Genomic DNA, 6032 nt, shown 5'->3' with positions numbered 1-6032 from the left:
TAATCACAGCTGTTCTCGTTTTTAGCTGTTCTCGTTTTTATATATTTTGCATATTTGCTTTCCTCTCTCTCTCTTTCTATGTATCACTCATGCTCTCCTCACACTTGCTTTATTCTCAATTTGGGCTTTTGTAAAAGAAGCACAATGAATTTGTGTAAATCACCCAACAAATTATTTAACTAAATACAACAGTAAATCATTTAAATGATTGTGGTTTTATGTCTACACAAGTATTTTATACATATGTTAAGCATACATATTATGTACAGTGTATGTATTATATACATACATATATGTATATTTACATATACATATGTAAACAACTAAGTGGGTGTATAAACAAATTGCCGGCTTGGTGATACTTTACACACCAGTTATGAAGTAAATACTTAATAGATACATATGTATGTATATACAAATGTATAAAGTTCTATTCTTTTAGCCTTTTTATGTATAAAATTTGGTTGTTTTTCAGATAAGTTTCAAAGCAAAAACTTGATAGTAAATAATTTGTTTACTTCTCGCTAATTATAATTGGTTTACCAAAACAAAACAGTCGTTTCTAAATTATTAGTCGTTGTTCAACATGTCATAGAGTTGATAACTTTATACAATCAATTAGAGTTGTGTGTTATTACTATGGTAATTTTCTATAAATAAACTTTCCTCTAAGAAATATTAGCCTTACTTACAATCAATTATAACGATATTTTTAAAAAATATCCGGATTTTATGCAGCCTAAATAATAACACCATCGTAAGAAATTGAGGAGAAAATATATTGAATATTTTTGTTTCCGATTTAATAAATTGCTATAAAATTATAATTTGCATCTATATAGATATTTATAATGAATGGAGCAACATTGAAAAATATTTTCCTATTTTTTTTGTTAACAAAACACTTGAAACTTTTTTTCGAGATGATTCGAGTTTATTACAACAATTTAAGGGCAACAATAATAGTTTCGCGGCTAAAATAGGTTTACCCCCATTTTCTCAATATATGGTTATCGTTTTTCGTAACGATAAACCTCCAACTTACATTTTTTTGTACTAGAACTGTCAGTTTATCGTCACGATAAAAAATAACCAGAGATTGAGAAAATGGGGGTTAGTGTAAGAAATTAAAAGAAAACACGATTCGCAAATTTTCGCATATTTCTACTAGGGTTCTATAAGTCGATTGTTCGAAAAATCTTCTTTTTCCTGAACAAAGTCGAAATCGACTTTTTGGTCGGAAAAGAAAGTCGAAAAAGGTCGATTAACTAAAAAGTCGAAAGTTCGATAAGTCGACTTATCATAAAATACCAAAAGTCGAAAAGTCGACTTTTTAAAAAATGGAAAAAGTCGAAAAGTCGACTTTTTGTTTCAGCTATAGAACCCCAATTTCTACATGTACCTCAAAATAACTTCCGTTTTATGACACGTACGATATGCACTTATTTCGCTCGATATTCTACAGTGTTATTAAATAAATTAAAATAATACATTTTTTAGGAAGTTAAAAAACTGAGTTGAAAAGTAAACATGTTACGTTCCCGCTAAGTAAGGGAAATTGTCCACATATCACACTTAATAATGTTAACATATGTATGTACCTTAGTTCGATTTAAAATCAATATCGATATATGGAATCCAACTATGAGAACAGAGTGGCCAATCGAAAATTCTTAGAACCACAACGGGTGCACCATAGTAGGGTTCTATAAGTCGATTGTTCGAACAATCGACTTTTTAAATTGTTAATAAAATTTAATTGCAACATTATACTACATCTAAATATGCACACAATAACATACATAAAATAATAGCTTGGTACACATGCATTTTACCTAGTGTATGCAAAAATATGTAAATAATAAATAAATGTTTAAAAAATAAAGCTTTTTCTACACAAACATTTCCAACATTTTAGACATTTCGAATTGCCGAAATTTTTAGGAAATTTTTTGATAATAAACATGCCAAATTAGTAACGTAAATTTGTTTATTTATAACTGTTTATTTACATATAACTATTAGAAACAAAAGTGATAATATTACATTTCATTTTTAATGCTAAACATTACAAAATGCGCATCAATTAATGTAGAACCATGTATTTTTTACAAGAAATGGTAACAAGTTGAGAATAGTCGAAAAGTTGAAAAAAGTCGATTTAACTAAAATTTTTTAACCATGCGACCATGACTTTGTAGATGCTATCTAACACCCCGCATTTTTTATTTTAAAATATTTTTCTGTGTATATTTTCAATTTATTTATAATCGATATTTGGTGTGGTCTCAATGTTAGAACAAGAAATTACTGGTCAAACAAGAAATGAAAACAACAAATCAGGTGAAAATGTGCAATATAATGTTATCTTCATAAAAATTTCCGAAAAAAAAATTGCCTACGAAAAATAAATTTGAATTAAGCGAATGATGTTGATCGTGATTTAAAAAGGGATTTTCAAAAATGTCACTGGTATTCTTGTTATACAAGTGTCAAAGTTTAAAATGATCTTCTATACATATATTTTTGTATATGCATATTTGTTATATCACTTTTGCAGACTTTATATAAATATAAACATATTGAAAGTACGAGCAATTGTGCTTGCAAATGATAAGGTATACGAAAAAGTTGATTGACCTTTTATTCGACATACACAATAAAAAATACAATCATCGCCAAATTTCTGTGATTGATAATACTTCAGTATAATTTCATAATTTAAATTTCTCATACATTTAAATATTGCCTATGAATTGAACATTGATTGTTGGAATAGGTAATAATGCATTAATTTATGTATTTGTATGTTTTATTTCAAAATATCCATTTACATTTTTTGATGACCGAATTCAAGCATCTGTGGTATCGGAAGTGTTTTTCCAAAATATTTAATAACCCATGGTGAAGTGACAATGCCACATTTTAAGAATTTTGATTTCTTTAAATAACGAAGAAAAAAAACAGTATACATATATAAGTGTATCAGAAAATTGGGTTAAAAGTCATTGAATTGAAGAAAAATAATTCTGAAAATAAGGCGTTTTTAAATAAATATTTAAGTGAAAATTTAAATATCTTTTGTATTATAAATTTAATAAAATCTTATAAACTTTAAATTTTGATTCAAGTTCAGATTTCCATACATTATTCGACATCTGAATGCCTGGAAATTTTATAATTCGAATACCCTTTCTAATCCAAACAGATTTTTTGAATTTCTTTCAGTGAGCAGAGGTTATCTGAGTCTGTTACGTTTGTTTCTAATATAAACAATAATAAACAAAAGATGAAATAATAATTTTTAATTTTTGAAGAATACCCATAATTCATTGTTGACTTTGGGTTGAGTTTTGTTCGAAAAGGTTGAAATGTTTTAAAACAAAGACAGTAGATAAATATAAATATGTATTGAGTGGAATTTACAATAGCTGGCGTATTTTTTGAACGCGCTTTTTGTTTTTAATAACTTATACAGTAGCGAGCATAAAAAATGCAACGCTATGCAATGTGATTTTCAACAGCACTGATTTTGTTGAAAATCACATTCCATAGCGTTGCATTTTTTATGCTCGCTACTGTATGTTATTTTGAAGGGTACATATCTGTAATTTTGCTTTACTTACTTTAATTTGAAAAAAGTGTCGCTGAAGCACACTGATTGCTCACCAAGCTTATGGTGAATGTGTTCCATCGGTTTCAACATGAGAGAGATGGTTTGTGTGGTGCGGAAGTAACCAGCCAAAAAAATTTGAATACCAAGAATTGAAGAAAGAAAATCATTGAATTGTGAATTTTTAATTTTAGACTTCTTTTTTACCTTCAGTCCAAAAAGCTATCCTAATGTATATTTATATACTAGCTTGCCCGGTGCGCTTCGCTACCCCTGTCGAAGTAAAATAAAAAAAATGTGAAAAGATTTTATAAGCAAATAAATGAATAGTTAGTCAGACTCCTTACAATGATATGAAAGCTATTTATAAAAAGTTAGAAGACTCTAGTTATAAAAGTTGTTTAGATATCAATTTTCAATACGACGAGGTACCAAAATAACACATGCAAAGTATTGAGAATTGCAATATTAGAGTTCTCCAGTTCATCCTAAAAATATAAGAAATTACAATTTTCTTTGTAATGTAGGTCCGATATCGGCCATTTTTTGCTAAACTTCGTACAGTGGTACTAATCTTAGAGACTTTAACAATTATTGTTCTCCATATATTCGAAAATAATTAATACAATCCAGCACATTTTCAGCCAATTACGTACTATGGTAACGAAATAAATCCATAAAAGTTTTACGACTTTCTCTAATACAGTTCAACAGGTATTCGATAATATCTAATTATTTTGTATGTTAAGTTCCATGTCCACTATTTATTAATAACCCTCCCATTTTCAGTCAAAAAATTAAGTAAAATTATAAAAAGATGTTTCGGATATACAAAATTGATTAAGTACTTTGTATGGAAGGGCCCACACCCACTGTTCCTATCCCAGCCATTTTTAGCTAAACTCCGTACAGTGATGAGAACTTAATTCATACAAAGTTTGAAGAAGTTTGCAATTATAGTTCTCAAGATGTTTAGAAATAACTATTTACTTTTTTGGTAGGTGACTCACCCCCTGTTCGATCACTCCCATTTTTGGTTAAACCTCATGCACTGATAAGAAACTGAATCATGTAAAGTTTGAAGACTTTTATAGTTATAGTTCTCCAGATATTCGAAATACTATTTACTTTGTATGGGAGGTGCCACGCCCACTAATCCAATTATTCATATTTTCACCTAACCTCCGTACAGTAATAAGAAATTTATTCGTAAAAAGTTTAAATATTTTTACAATTATAGTTCTCTATATATTCGAAATTAACTATTTACTTGTTATGGGATGTGTCAGTAATCTAAGAAAGCCATTCGGATACAGTTTGAAGAATCTCGTAATTATAGTTCTCAAAATCCCATATATTTGAAAATAACTTTATTTTGTATGGGAGGTGCCACACCCCTTGTTCCCATCCGTCCCATTTTTGAATAAACTTTTTGTACTGATAAGAAATTAATTCGTATAAAGTTTGAAGGCTGTCGCAATAATAGTTCTGCAGATATTCGAAAATACTATATACTTTGCATGGGAAGTTCCACGCCCACTAATCCACTCCCGTCCATTTTCAGATATTCTATGTAAAATGATAAGAGAGCTATTCGGACAAAGTTGGAAGAATCTCGTAATTATAGATCTCAAGATATTTAGAAATAACTAATTACATTGTATGGGAGGTGACTCACCCCGAGTTCCGATCCTTCCCATTTTTTTATTAACTTCTTGCCCTGATAAGAAATTAACTCATATGAAGTTTGAAGTCTTTCACATTTACAGTTCTAGAGATATTCGAAAATAACTATTTACTTTGTATGGTAGGTGCCACGCCCTCTAATTTAATACCGCCCATTTTCAGCAAAACATGTAAAATGATAAGGGTGCTATTCGGACTAAATTTCAAGACTTCCGCAATTTTAGTTCACCATATATTTGAAAATAACTATTTTCTTTGTATGGGAGGTGTCACACACCCTGTTCCGATCCGTTCCATTTTTAGTTAAACTTCAAACAGTGATACGAAATTGATTCGTATAAAGTTTGAAGACAGTCACAATTTTAGTTCTGCAGATATACGAAAATAACTATTTACTTTGTATGGGTGGTACAAATCTTGCCCACTTTTGTCCCTTTATGGTCCAAGTTAAGAAAAAATATATAGTCTATTATTGCTTCCAAGTAAAGGAATATCTATGTTCAAAATTTCAATCAAATTGGTGCAGCCGTTTACTCTTGATTGTTTAATAACTAAAGGTACCAAAAAGAGATAGCCTATTGACGCTTCCAAGTAAGGATCTATCTATGTTCCAAATTTCAATAAAATCGGTTCAGCCGTTTAGGAGTGATGCTCAAATAAACCAACAAACAAACAAACTTACAAAGCCATTTATATATTTATATGGATGAATGTATACATAGTTTCTATTGTT

This window comes from Calliphora vicina, chromosome 1, assembly GCF_958450345.1.
Source record: "Calliphora vicina chromosome 1, idCalVici1.1, whole genome shotgun sequence".
NCBI classification, from domain to species: Eukaryota; Metazoa; Arthropoda; class Insecta; order Diptera; family Calliphoridae; genus Calliphora; species Calliphora vicina.
This window is presented reverse-complemented; position numbering follows the sequence as displayed.